General features: G+C 40.7%; 1 long non-coding RNA gene across 1 annotated transcript in view; it reads left to right on the top strand.

Annotated features, from left to right (window-relative positions):
• The first annotated feature begins 7,653 nt into the window (after positions 1-7,653).
• The window catches only part of LOC140500463 (uncharacterized), a 33,117-nt gene continuing 25,886 nt past the window's right edge, over positions 7,654-14,884 (top strand). Inside the window, exons 1-2 of the long non-coding RNA XR_011965746.1 lie at positions 7,654-8,533; positions 9,585-9,802. This is a non-coding gene — a long non-coding RNA (uncharacterized lncRNA). The remainder of the gene's footprint in view (positions 8,534-9,584; positions 9,803-14,884) is intronic.

Genomic DNA, 14,884 nt, shown 5'->3' with positions numbered 1-14,884 from the left:
TATTTTACTTTCACCAAATGGCAAGCAACAGCATGTTGTTTTTTTAATTTTTCTGCAGCCTTTTTCACTGCTTACATTAACTATGGCAGGACCTACTCCATATCCTCTCCCTTTCTCCTCAAGGAAATTAATTAATTCAAGATTGATACTTTTGTGATAGTAAATGGTAAATTACACCATCTTCTGTCTAACATCTTACTAGCTCTTGCCTCAGATCAGTTCAGACCTGGAAAAGACCATAATCTCAAAAGACCAAGGTCATCCATTGCCTCCTTGGTCATCCCTGCTCATCTTGACTTTTGCCTTTGATGACTAAAGGAAGGAGTGAGGGTGACAATTCTGCACAGTTCTACATCATTTAAATACAGTCCCAAGGAGAGGACCAGGAAACTTAGGCTACCCACCTCAGAGGGTTGCTGCAGAAGGGTCTTTTCCAAGCACTACAACCTACAGAGATTGGAGTTACTTCCATCTACCTAGAGGGCTTGCGCATATGATGTTTGACTTAGTGTGCTTATTTCCTGCCAATACACACACTCACATACTCAGAGATAGAGAGGAACCTTCCTTCCATCTGTGCATAGTGGTTAGATTTGAAAGGAGGAGTTGGTTGCCTTCTTTTGGTTCAGGATACTGCAGAGTAAGAGGCCTACAGTTCCTTGGAGCCACATCCACATCGTCAAAGTGTAGTTATAACATGGAACTTAGCACAAGCAAATAAGAACTTAGCAAGTGTTTTATCCATCTCTCTTTTGAGATTCCCCATTCCCCATTAATTACACTCAACTCCCCCCCCCCACACCCCCATCCATCATATCCACACTCAAGACTAGCACATGGATAAAAAATGCTTATCTGAATAGTCTTATTCCAGTGCAGTAGGATGGATGATAATGACTATGAACCAAGTTAAGTCTAAGTGATATATACTGCCTACTTTCAGTATAAGTGATTACCCTTAGACTAACACCCTCTGCTCATTTGTAAACCTGTTCATGCAATGTCAAACATAGTTGGACAGAGGGGACACAGTAATCCAGACTGGAACACTCAGGGCTCTATATTAAGAAGATCACATGCACAGGACATTGGCCAACACCACCCCTGTTCAGATACACTGCGGCTAATTAGATAGCAGTTGATTCCTTCTTGTCTTCCTTTCTTCAAGGCTTTGAACCTTAGAGTTAAGACTCAGGTCAAGCAAGGGAGCAGCTCAGTGTTTAAAGCAGGAGGAAATCCACACAACATGATCCCATTCTTCCTTGACCTGCCTTGTCCACAACTGGCTGCATCTGATATCAATTGTTATTTACCATCTGTTAAAAGTGAAAGAAGATTGGCAGTCATGTATTCTGCCATAAGTCAGTTCTGATTTTGAAAGCTTTAAAAAATGCTAATATTCTTTGTATGATGAAATGTCTTACATGTCTTACATATGAAATGTCTTACTTATGTCTTACATAAAACTTACTACTTAAGAAAATAAATAAAAATCATTTTTTTAGGCTATTAGCACAAGAGCTAGCCCTGTAAAATGTCACTGCTGGAGTCAATAGGAAAGGAAAACTTGCATGAATAGGTGTTTTTAGTTGCAAAGAGCCTCTCTTCATTCTTTTCCCATTTGGGTAAAGGGGATGCTGTTGAAAGAGGGAGACTTTTTTAAAAATGTCATTCTTGGAAGTGTGAATATTTATAAGGATGCTCTTGGAAGGAGGGTTTTTTATATTTTTTTTTGTAGGAATGCTAATTCGTCAACTCAGAGGAAATATTTTAATTAAACATTTGTGGTAGGGGAAGGCAGAAAAGAGATAAAGCGTAGACAAACCCTTTGGCTATCCTTCAGTGAATAGGTAGTAGATGGTGAATTTGCTTATAAATCAGAACCTCAAGAATAGTAAGAAATAGGAGCTTCAGGCCACCTTTTCCTGAATCTGCCTTCTTTTTGTGCAAGTGAGCATTGGCAATGTTGTCTACCTGAAGGGGTCTGAAGACAGACCCACTGGAAGCCTTACTGCCTCTGGCATCAGGATAGGATGAGGGGATTATACTCAGTGAGTTTTGTTCAGTTTTCTCTTTCAGTCTCTCTGTGGTCCCTTGGGATCACCAAGGAGTGTAAGTAGTCTATGGCAACCTGCTATCATCTCCCTTACCCCACTTGTCTCCTTCTCCTCAACCCTTCTGTAGTGCCAGATATCCTTCCCTATCAAACTGAGTGAGCATGTCATTCCCTCAAGCCAAATGTGAAGAGACTAAGCATGCCTTTTCTCCTCTCACATCCTCCCTTTTCTACTCCACCAAAGAAGCTTTTTCTTGCCTCATTTATGGGTAATAATTTACCCCATTCCATTTCTCCCTTTCTCCTCCCAATATATTCTTCTGTCACATGTCAAACTTATTTTATTTTTTTAGGTATCATCCCCTCTTATTTAACTCACCCTTTGTTTTCTGTCTGTCCGTATGTGTGTGTGTGTGTGTGTGTGCGCGTGTGCTTTCCTATAATCTCCCCAACTACCTAAATACTGAGAAAAGTCACAAGACTTACAAATATTATCTTTTCATGTAGGAATGTAAACAGCTCAACTTTAGAAATTATTTTGTGTTTTCTCTTTCCTGTTTACCTTTTCATATGTCTCCTGATTCTTGTGTTTGAAAGTCATGGAGGATTAGAAATATGCACATACCCTACCTCTTCCCCCACAGCACATAAAATACCTATAAGGAAAGACTCTCAACAAATTCTAGAGGCCAGAAGCCACAGAACAAGGAAGTGGAGAGGATTTCCAGCCCAGGGTCTGAAAGGCCTACAGGAAAGGTCTGTCACAATGGACTTACTAAAGTTGAACTGTTTACATTCCTACATGGAAAGACAATATTTGTAACTCTTGAAACTTTTTCAGTATTTGGGTAGTTGGTGGTGTATACACACAAACACCCTAATACACACACACATACACAAACACACACACTCTCAGAGTCCTATATGTTTTCTCTTTCCTGTTTACCTTTTGATGCTTCTCCTGATTCTTGTGTTTCAAAGTCAAATGTTCTATTCAGTTCTGGTCTTTTCATCAAGAATGCTTGAAAGTCCTCTATATCACTGAATTACCATTTTTCTCCCTGAAGTATTGTACTCAGTTTTGCTGGGTAGGTGATTCTTAGTTTTAATCCCAGTTCCTTTGACTTCTAGAATATCATATTCCAAGCCCTTTACTCCCTTAATGTAGAAGCCATTAGATCCTGCGTTATCCTGGTTGTATTTGTACAATACTCAAATTGCTTGTAATATTTTCGCCTTGACATGGGAACTCTGGAATTTGGCTACAATATTCCTGGGAGTTTCTCTTTTCAGATGTCTTTGAGGAGGTGATCAGTGGATTCTTTCAAAATTCATTTTGCCCTCTGCTTCTAGAATCTCAGGGCAGTTTTCCTTGATAATTTCATGAAAGATGATGTCTAGGCTTTTTTTTGATCATGGCTCTCAGGTAGTCCTATAATTTTTTTTCACATTTTTGGAGTTCTTTGATATTATTCATAAGATGATATCGATGTCACTGCAAGTTAATTTTAAAATGCAAATACAAAATTATGAAAGTTATTTTAGCGTTTGAAGAAAGTCTTAAAAATTTTTTTTGAGCTTGTGCTACTGATAGAACCCTCAGTAGATAATAAGCTCTCTTCTCTGTGCTCTGTGGTCTACCATATAACTGTTTTTTTTAAATTTAATTTAATTTTATTATTTTTTTTTAATGTTCTACAATCACTACCATAAAATTAAGATTTTATCCCCCCCCACACCTACCCCCCACTACCCCCTTCCCTCCCTATGACAGCATACAATTCTGTATAGGTTCTACATATACTTTCCTACTGAGTATGTTTTCACTATAGTCATGCTATGAGTCCTATAATTTTTAAGTTGCCTCTCCTGGATTTCTTTTCCTTGTCAGTTATTTTTCCAATGAGATATTTCACATTATCTTCAATTTGTTCATTCTTTTGGTTTTGTTTTGTGAATTCTTTGTTTCTCATAAAGTCATTAGCTTCCATTTGTTTGATCCTAACTTTTAAACAACTGTTTTCTTCAGTGAGCTTTTGAACTTCTTTTTCTATTTGACTAATTTTGCTTTGTAAAGTATTCTTCTCCTCATTGGCTTTTTGGACCTCTTTCACCAACTGAGTTAGCCTCTTTTTAAAGGTGTTATTTTCTTCAGCATTTTTTGGGGTCTCCTTTATCAGGTTGCATTGCCTACTTACACTCCTTGGTGATTCTGAGGGACCACTGAAAAAGAAAATAGAAAAAAACTCACTGACTCTAATCCCAGCATCCTATCCTGATGCCAGAGGCAGCAAGCCTGCCAGCGGGTCTGCCTTTAGGCACTTCCAGGAAGCTGACATTGCCAATGCTCACTGGCACACAAAGAAGGCAGATTCAGGAAAAGGTGGCCCTAGTCCCCTATTTCTTAGTCTTCTTGAGGTTCCAATTTATCACCAAATTCAACATTTACTACCGATTTACTATAGGATCACCAAAGGGTTTGTTGCTCCCTTTCTCTCTTTTCTACCTTCTCCTACCACAAATGTTTAATTAAAATATTTTCTCTTAGTTGATGAGTTAAGACTCCTAAAAAACAAACATAAAAAACCCTGCTTCCAAGAGCATCCATATGAAAATTCCCATTTCCAAGAATGATATTTTTAACAAAATTTCCCTCTTTCAAAAGCATCCTCTTTACCCAAATGGGAAAAGATTCCAGAGAGGCTCTTTAGAACTAAATACACCTATTCATTCAAGTTTTCCTTTCCTATTGACTCCAGCAGTGACATTTTACAGGGCTAACTCTGGTGCTAATAGCCTAACAACTGAACTTCTATTTATTTTCCTTAGTAAGTTTTATCTAGAATTGACATTTCATCATAGAAAGAATATCAGCCTTTTTTAAAGCTTTCAAACCCAGAACCAACTTACGGCAGAATACATGACTGCCAATATCCTGTCACTTTTAAGGGATGCTGAAAGATGTCTCAGCTCGAAAGCCATACTTCTCAGCTAGTTAAAAGATTTCAAACGTTTATCTTTCCAGCGTCGCAGAGTCAATATTGGAAGGAAAACCCAAAATTCTTCCCATCTAAGTCATATAACTCATCAACAAAGAGACTCTTGAACAATACCCCAATCAATGGTTTTCTCAAACATCTGAAGATCACCAGTATGGTGAAAATCAGACATGATGATGTCAGGAATTCCATGGCATTTTGGACAGCGCTCATTAATAGAGAGTCTTTTCTTTGCATGAAGCTGAAAACTTTACAATTTATTCCATGTGAAAGGAGAATTTTGTTTCTGGAAGACTCGGGTTGTATCCAAGCATGTCTGGGGAAGGAGTGGGTACATTAACACTTGGAGCTTACTTGAGTTTCTCTAGTTTCTGGTTGTCCCCTAGGGATACATGGAAGGCTGTGAATGAGACATAGATCTGGTAAATTTTCATGTCATAAGGCTAGGTCAGAGGCAGGGGAAAGGGGAAGAAAAAGGAAGGAAAGAGGACAAATAACATCTACGGATATTGTGAAAATCCACTTACCTTTGGGAAATGACTGCATGGTAGCTAGTTGGCCCAGGCAGTAAGGTTGCTGAGCCTAAAGTCGGGGACACCAGCGTCCAGATCCTACTTCAAACATTTACTAGTTGGGTTACCCTGGACAAATCACATAACTTCAGTTTCCTTGTATGTAAAATAGGGAAAATAATAGCACCTCCATCACAGAACTCTTATGAACCTCTAATGAGATAACGTGTGCAATGTGCTTTGCAAACATTTAATCCCTATATAAATATTAAGGTTTTATTATAAAATGAATTTTCATAAATTAAATTCTCTTTTCTTACTTGCTTATTTGTCTTATTATCATCATACAGATATACATTTTGCTTGGTTCCAGTTTGTGAAAAATTCAAAATTAATATTTTTGTGAGCAAATGCAAGTGTACTAGGGAAGCCACCTGTTTAAAGAAACCCTGCATTGATTCCTCTAGAAAGAAGGAAATTCCCATAAAATGGCAGGTTTGATAAGTCCTAGTTTCCATTACAGTGTAAAAGGATGTTTAGGGATTCTTTGATAGAAAAATGGTGACTGTACATTGAGTCAACCTGCTCTCCTGGCCTTGGCTGCTGTCGACAGAGACTGGTACCAGAAGACCATCCTTACTAAATAACAATTGATATCAGATGCAACCAGTTGTGGACAAGGCAGGTCAAGGAAGAATGGAGTCATGTGTGTGGCTTTCATGCTGATTTAATCACTGAGCTTCTACCTTGCATGACCTGAGTCTACTCTCTAAGGTTCAAAGCCTTGAAGGAAGGCAGACAAGAAGGAATCAATTGCTTTCTAATTAGCCACAGTGTATCTGCACAGGAGTGGTGTTGGCCAATGTCCTATGCACGCCATCTTCCTAATATAGACGCCTGAGTGTTCCAGTCTGTATTACTGTGTCCCCTCCCTCCAATTATGTTTGACATTTCATGAATAGGTTCACAAATGAGCAGAGGGTGTTAGTCAAAGTGGAATCTCTTATACTGGAGGTAGGCAGTATATATCACTTAGACCTAACTTGGTTTATAGCCATTATCATCCATCCTACTGCACTGGAATAAGACTATTCAGATAAGCATGTTTCATCCACGTGCTACTCTTGAGTGTGGGTATGATGGATGGGGGTGTGTGTGGGGCAGAAGTTGAGTGTCATTGATGGGGAATGGGGAATCTCAGTAGAGAGATGGATGAAACACTTGCTAAGTTCTTATATGCTTGTGCTAGGCTCCATGTTATAACTACACTTTGACAATGTGGGTGTGGCTCTAAGGAACTGTAGGCCTCTTATTCTGCAGTACCCTGAACCAACACAAGGAAACCAACTCCTCCTTTCAAATCTAACCACTATGCACAGATGGAAGGAAGGTTCCTCTCTACCTTTTGAGGATGTGTGTGTGTGTGTTGTTTCAGGAAATAAGGACACTAATTCAAACATCATATGTGCAAGCCCTTTAGATAGATGGGAATAACTCAAATATCTGTGGGTTGTAGTGCTTGGGAAGGACCTTTCTGCAGCAACCCTCTGAGGTGGGTAGCCTAAGTTTCCTGGTCCTCTCCTTGGGTCTGCATTTAAATGACGTAGAGCTGTGCAGAATTGTCACCCTCACTCTTTCCTTTAATCATCAAAGGCAAAAGTCAAGATGAGCAGGGATGACTAAGAAGAAAATGGATGACCTTGGTCTTTTGAGATTATAGTCTTTTCCAAGCCTCTGTTGATCTGAGGCAAGAGCTAGGTAAGAAGTAAGACAGAAAATGGCATAATTTACCATTTACTATCACAAAAGTATCAATCTTGAGTTAACTAATTTGCTTGAGGGGAAAGGGAGAGGATATGGAGTAGGTCCTGCCATAGTTAGTGGAAGAAGTGAAAAAGGCTGCAGAAAAATAAAAAAACAACAGGCTGTTCCCTCAATTACAATTGGAGGCAGTTGGCCTGAGTCAGGAGTTTCCTTCCAGCTCTAAGATTCTGATTTGGATTCTTCAGGAATTGGTCAGTTTTCCCCTTATTATGTAAGCATTGTCACTGGATACCATGGGAAGACAAAGAAACCTGAGAGCTCAGAAATGGTCTGCCTGAATTGGAAGAGTACAGGCTTCCAAGGAGCTCTTGGGGTAGGGGGAACAAGAAGAGAAAATGTAGAAAACAAAAAATGTTGAGGAATTAGAGCTAAATAAATTAGAAAAAAAGGAGGAAGAAGAAAAAATAAATGTTGATGGTTCATAAAAGCAGATTTTGAGATTCCAGGAGGAAGAAATGGATTAGCAAAAAGAAAAAAAAAGGAGAAAAAAGAGGAAAAGAAAATGAATAAGAAAAAGCAAATTGAAGAAGAGAAAGACAAAATAAAGAAGGAAAAGAGGAAGTTGAGAAATAAAAAAGATAGACTGATGGGGAAGAGAAAGCAGAAAAGAAAAAATGAAGAGGCACAAAAAGGTCAAAAATGAAGAAAGATATAAGAAGGAAAACAAGACAAAAGGTAAATAAAAGGAAGGAGAAAGCAGGAACTGGAAAGAGAGAAGGAAAGGATGAAAAAGTGGAGGAGGAAAGGGAGAAGATTAAGAAGAGTAATATTTTGAGGAGAAAGGTGAGGGATGGGAAGACAAGGAGGAGGAAAAGCAGGAAGACAGGAGGAGCAGGAGGAGGAGGAAGACAACCACACCAACAACAGGGGAAGAAAAATGCATGGTCAGTCTCCTTCCATCAGAGGGAGGGGTCTTGTGGACTTTCAGAGTCCCTCTCTACTCCTGTTGAGACCAGGAGTTTAACAGTCAAGCAGCAAGACTTATTTTGTTCCTGGAGGTTTCCCCACCTGGCTTGGGACAGCCTTACTTTTGCTCAGGAAGACCTTGCTTGGGAGTGGTAGTGGCAGTCGCCTCTTGTCTCTCATTATATTTGTAGTGACATAGACATCAATGGGGGACACCCTTGATCGTCGTCAAATGGGTGAGTTATTGACCCACCATGAGATCCCCTATAGCTGGGGCTTAGGTCTCAGCTAGAATCACACACAGCTTTCAGTACCTGGGGAGCTAGAGGGAGAAGGTGGGTGATGAGTGTAGGAGGAAGGTTAGAAGGGACAGGGGAGATTGGGAGGGGGATATGAGGGAAATTATGGTGGCCAAGCTTGGCTGACTCATGGGCATTGATCCATTTTTCTCTTTTAAGTAAATGATCCATTTTCACCTCTACAGTGTAATGGTACACAATTGATTACAAAAAATTACTTACATGCTATCCCTCCCTTACCCCAGTTGGCTTGAATGAGGTTACATTTACATGGAACTTTAAGATTATCAAAATCCTTTCCACATATTATTTAATAATACACATGGCTTACTCTTTTGAGGATGAAACTCAAAGGGCTTGGGGGTTCATTAGAATAATTTTCAGTAGAATGTGAATTGATGCTGATTATCTCTGCTGCCAAAAGGCCCACCCTGAGAGAGTAAGCTGAGTTTAGCAACTAAAAATATATGTGAATGAGAGAAAAGAAAGCAGGACATGACATATGCTTTTTGCTAATGCTTTTAAAAGGGCTAGATAGGGCTACAGTGTGAGGGGAAGGGGACAATATGGTCAAGTATCTAATAGAAGAATATCCCATTAAGTAGGGAAAGTTTCTTCTTATTTCAGAATTTCTTATCTTGTGCTTGAACTGGGATCTAGAACTCAAATCCATGCCAATAAATACACCTATTCATGAAAGTTTTCCATTCATATTGACTCCAACAGTGACATTTTACAGGGCAAACTATTGTGCTAATAGCCTAACAACTGAATTTTTATCTCTTTTCCTAATTAGTAAATTTTATCTAGAACTGACATTTAATCATAGAAGGAATATTAGCCTTTTCTAAAACTTTAAACTAAGAACTGACTTAGGGCAGAGTGCTTGGCTGCCTATATCCTATGACTGGAGAGATGCTGAAAGGCCTCTCAAAAGAAAACCCATACTCCTGTCACTCTAAAAGATTTCAACCTTTTGTCTTTCCAGAGTCACAGAATCAATATTGGAAGGAAAAACCAAAGTTTCATCAGCAAAGAGACTATTCAACAATACCTCTCAATGCTTACGTCAAACATGTGAAGATACCTCTGTGGTCAAGATTACCCATGATGCCCTGAGGAACCCATTGCATTTTGGACAGCCCCCATTATTAGAAAGTTTTTCTTTTCATGGAGCTGAAAACTCTCTACAATTTATTCCCTAAGGTAAATTGATTTTGTTTCTCACAAACAAGCATGTCTGGGGAATGGGTGTATACTTTCACACTTGGAGCTTAGTTGAGTATCTCGGGTTTCTAGTTGTCCCTGAGGGGGACAGGGAAGGCTGTGAATGGGACATAGACCTGGTAAATTTGGATGTCATAAGGGAGGTGAGAGGCAGAGAAAAGGGTAAGAAAAAGGGAGGAAAGAGGATAAATAACATCTGAGGATATTGTGAATATCCAGAGCTGCCCTTTGGGAAACAAAGGCATGGTAGCTAGGTGGCTGAGAGGGTGAGGGTGCAGAGCCTAGAACAGGAAGACCTGAGTTCAAATCCTGCCTCAGATATTTACTAGCTGAGTTACCCTGGACAAATCACTTAACTTCTGTTTCCTTCTAAGTATAATAAGGACAATAATGGCACCTACCTCACAGGGCTCTTATGACCATCAAATGAGATAACCTATACAGTGTGCTTTGCAAACCTTTAAGCCCTGCATGCATGGTAACTCATTCTTTTCTTTTTTTTTTTTATTTAACTTTCAACATTTATTTTCACACAATTTTGGGTTACAAATTTTCTCCCCTTTTATCCCCTTCCCCCCTCCCCAGGCCCAAGCTTTCTAATTGCCCCTGTGACCTATCTGCTCTCTCCTCTATCCTCCCTCCCTGCCCTTGTCTCCGTCTTCTCTTTTGTCCTGTAGGGCCAGATAGCTTTCTTGACCCCTTAACCTGTATTTCTTGTTACCCAGTGGTAAGAACATTACATTTGGTCTAACACTTTGAGTTCCAACTTCTTTAGCTCCCTCCCTCTCCACCCCTTCCCCTTGGAAGACAGGCAATTCAATATAGTCCATATCTGTTTAGTTTTGCAAATGATTTCCATACTAGTTGTGTTGTATAGGACTAACTATATTTCCCTCCATCCTATCCTGTCCCCCATTACTTCTATTTTCTTATGGTCCTATCCCTCCCCGTGAGTGTCGACCTCGTATTACATTCTCCTCCCCTACCCTCCCCTCTATCCTCCCCCCACCCTGCTTGTGCCCCTGTCCCCCACTCTCCTGTATTATGAGATAGGTTTTCTTATCAAAATGAGTGTGCATTATATTCTTTCCTTTAGTGGAATGTGATGAGAGTAGACCTCATGTTTTTCTCTTGCCTCCCCTCTTTATCCAACCACTAATAAGTCTTTTGCTTGCCTCTTTTATGAGAAATAATTTGCCCCTTATAACTTCTCCCTTTCTCCTCCCAATATTTCTCTCTCACTGCTTGATTTCATTTTTTTTAAAGATATGATCCCATCCTCTTCAATTCACTCTGTGCACTCTGTCTCTATGTGTGTGTGCGTGTGTGCATGTGTGTGTGTGTTTATTCCCACCCAGTACCCAGATACTGAAATGTTTCAAGAGTTACAAATATTGTCTTTCCATGTAGGAATGTAAACAGTTCAACTTTAGTAAGTCCCTTATGACTTCTCTTTGCTGTTCACCTTTTCATGGTTCTCTTCATTCTTGTGTTAGAAAGTCAAATTTTCTTTCCAGCTCTGGTCTTTTCATCAGGAAAATTTGAAAGTCCTCTATTTCATTGAAAGACCATTTTTTCTCCTGAAGTATTATACTCAGTTTTGCTGGGTAGGTGATTCTTGGCTTCAGTCCTAGTTCCTTTGACTTCTGGAATATCCTATTCCATTCCCTTCTATCCCTCAATGTAGAGGGTGCTAGATCTTGTGCTATCCTGATTGTATTTCCACAATACTTGAATTGTTTCTTTCTAGCTGCTTGCAATATTTTCTCTTTCACCTGGGAATTCTGTAATTTGGCCACAATGCTCCTAGGAGTTTCTCTTTTTGGATTTCTTTCATGCGGTGTTCTGCGGATTCCTTGAATATTTATTTTGCCTTCTGGTTCTAGAATCTCAGGGCAGTTTTCCTTGATAATTTCATGGAAGATGATGTCTAGGCTCTTCTTTTGATCATGGTTTTCAGGTAGTCCCAGAATTTTTACATTGTCTCTCCTGATTCTATTTTCCAGGTCAGTTGTTTTTCCAATAAGATATTTCACATTATCTTCCATTTTTTGAATCTGTGTGGTATGTTCTGAGATATCTGTCTTTCTCATAAAGTCCTTAGCGTCCATCTGTACCATTCCAGTTTTGAAAGATCTATTTTCTTCAGTGAGCTTTTGAATCTCCTTTTCCATTTGGTTAATTCTGCTTTTGAAAGCATTCTTCTCCTCATTGGCCCCTTGCACCTCCCTTGCCAACTGAGTTAGGCTAGTTCTCAAGGTGCCAATTTCTTCAAGATTTTTTTGGTTCTCCTTTAGCAGGGAGCTGATCTGCTTTTCATGCTTCTCCCTCATCCCTCTCATTTCCCTTCCCAGTCTTTCCTCCACCTCTCTAACTTGATTTTCAAAATTCCTCTTGAGCTCTTCCATGGCCTGAGCCCATTGGGTGGGCTGGGACACAGAATCCTCGATTTCTGTGTCTTTGCCTGATGGCAAGCATTGTTCCTACCCATCAGAAAGGAAGGGAGGAAGTGTCTTTTCTCCGAGAAAATACCCTTCAATAGTTTTATTTCTTTTGTCTTTTCTGGGCATTCTCCCCAATCAGTGACCTGACCTCTGAATTTTCTCCTCACACCCACCTTGCCTCCTGGTCCTCCCAGCCAGCATTTCGGGACTGAGATTCAAATGCTGCTTCCCGCCCTAGGGTTTTTGGCGGGGGCAGGGCTGCTAATCAGTGTGAGAATTAAGTTCAGGTAGTCAGGGGCAGGGCCGCCTCTCTGGCTCAATTCCCCCAGGGGGTTTATGCACAGACGTTCCACAATGGATCCAGGCTCCCGCCCATTTGGGGAGCCCCTGTCTGTAGCCGCCTCTCAGCTTCTATCTCCTGGGGGGGCCCGAGCCATGGGGGCACCCCACTCCCCTCTCAACCCGCCAAAGAGACTCTCTCACCTACCCCCGTCAATCACCTGTTGGTGGGGGGGCTTGTGCCGCCGCTGGAGATCCCGTCTCTGGAGCCTTCTCAGATCTGTGCCTCTCAGAGCCGAGGCTGCCGCCACCGCCGCAGGTCTGGGCTGGGCTCCGCGTCTGCAGTGCGACGGACCTTTTGTGAGAGGTTTGCAGGTCCCTCTGTGGGTGGGGGGACCCGCGTGGCCGCTGGAGATCCCGTCCCCGTAGCCCAGTCCACGGCGGGAAGGACCACCCGCGAGAGGTTTGCAGGTCTCTCCGGAACAGAAATCTCCCTCGCTCCAATATTCCGTGGTCTCTGGGTGCAGAATTCGCCCTGGGTTGGTCCCCTCTAGCCATTCTGTGGTTTGTGGGTTCGGAGCTATGTGTATGTGCGTCTTTCTACTTCGCCATCTTGGCTCCCTCAACTCATTATTTTCTGTACATAAAATGAATTATCATAAAGTAAATCATGTTTTCTTATTTGCTTATTTGTCCTTTCAACTACATTCATAAATACTTTCTCCTTGCTTCCACTTTGTGAAGAATTATAAATTAATATCTGTGTGAGCAAATACGAGTGTACTATGGAAGTCCTTCAAGAAACCCTGCACTGGTTCCTTAGAAAGGAGGAAATTACCTCTAAATGACTCGTTTGTTATATCCTAGTTTCCTTTAAATTTTAAAGGGACCTTTAGGGAATCTTTGATAGAAAAATAGTGACTGAACACTAAATCATCCTGCTCTCCAGTCCTTTGCTGCTGTCAACAGAGAGTGGTACCCGACAGTCATTCCTACTAAAAGGCAATTGATATCAAATGCAGCCAGTTGTGTGACTTTCATCCTGCTTTCATCACTGAGCTGCTCCCTTGCTTAAAATGAGTCCTGTCTCTAGGGTTCAAAGCCTTGAGGGAAGGTAGAGAACAAAGAATCAATTGTTTTCTAATTAGCCTCAGGGCATCTGAACAGGGGCCCTGTTGGACAAGGTTCTGTGCTTGTGAACTTATTAATATAGAAACTTGAGTGTTCTAGTCTGGATTACTGTGTCCCATCCCTCCAGTTATGTTTTGACATTTTATGAACAGGTACCCAGATGAGCATAGGCTGTGGGGTAGAGACTTATACTTCAGAGAAGTGATATACATTACTTAGCCCTAATTTTGTTCATAGTCATTTTCTTCCATTCATCTCCACTGTAATAACACTATTCACCTAAGCATTTTTTATCCATGTGCTACTCTAGAATGTGGGTATGAAGGATGGGGGTGGGGCATGGGGAATTCAGGGTCATTGATGGGGAATAGGGACATCTCAATGGAGAGATTGATAAAACGCTAGCTAAGTTCTTGTCTGTTTATGTTAGGCTCCATGCTATAACGAAATTTTATTAATGTGGGTGTGGCTCCATGGAAATGTAGGCACCTAATTCGACAGTACTCTGAGCCAACAAAATCTGACCAAGTCACTCTTTCAAATCTATCCACTTTGCTCAGATTGATGTAAGGTTCTTGCAGTGTGTCCATCTACCTTTCCATCTGTGTCTGTGTATCTTGGCAGGAAAAAAGAACTCCAATTCATACATGCATGGTGCAAATCCTTTAGGTAGGAGGAAAATACTGTAATTTCTTTGGAAATGTCGATGGGGAACAGAAAAAAGATTTTGAGAGTTCCTGGAGGAAGAAAGAGATTAGGAAAAAGAAGGAAAGGAGAAAAAAATAGGAAGACAAAATAAAAAAGGAAACAGCAAATTGAAGAGAAGGAAAAAATGAAGATGAGAAAGAGGAAGCTGAGAAATAGAGAAAAACTGATGAGGAAGAGAAAACAGAAAAGATAAAAGACAGAGGCACAAAAAGGTCAAGAAAAAGAAAAAGGTAAGAAAGAAATGAAGGCAAAAGATAAAGAAATGAGAAAGCAGGAACTGGAAGGAGGAGGAAAGGATGAAAAAGTGGAGGAGCAAAGTGAGAAGAAGAGGAATATGGTGAGGAGGAAAAAGATGAGGGAGGGGAGGACAGTGAGGAGGAAAAGTAGTAAGAGAGGGAGAGGAGGAGGAGGAAGAGGAGGAAGACAACCACACCATCTACAGGGTCAGAAAAAGGCATGGCCCTTCACCACCCAGCAGGGAGAGGGGGTTTGTGGCCTT

This window comes from Notamacropus eugenii, chromosome 4 (genome assembly GCF_028372415.1).
Source record: "Notamacropus eugenii isolate mMacEug1 chromosome 4, mMacEug1.pri_v2, whole genome shotgun sequence".
Taxonomy (NCBI): domain Eukaryota; kingdom Metazoa; phylum Chordata; class Mammalia; order Diprotodontia; family Macropodidae; genus Notamacropus; species Notamacropus eugenii.
Note: the sequence above shows the minus strand (reverse complement) of the source record. Positions and strands in the feature narration are given on the sequence as shown.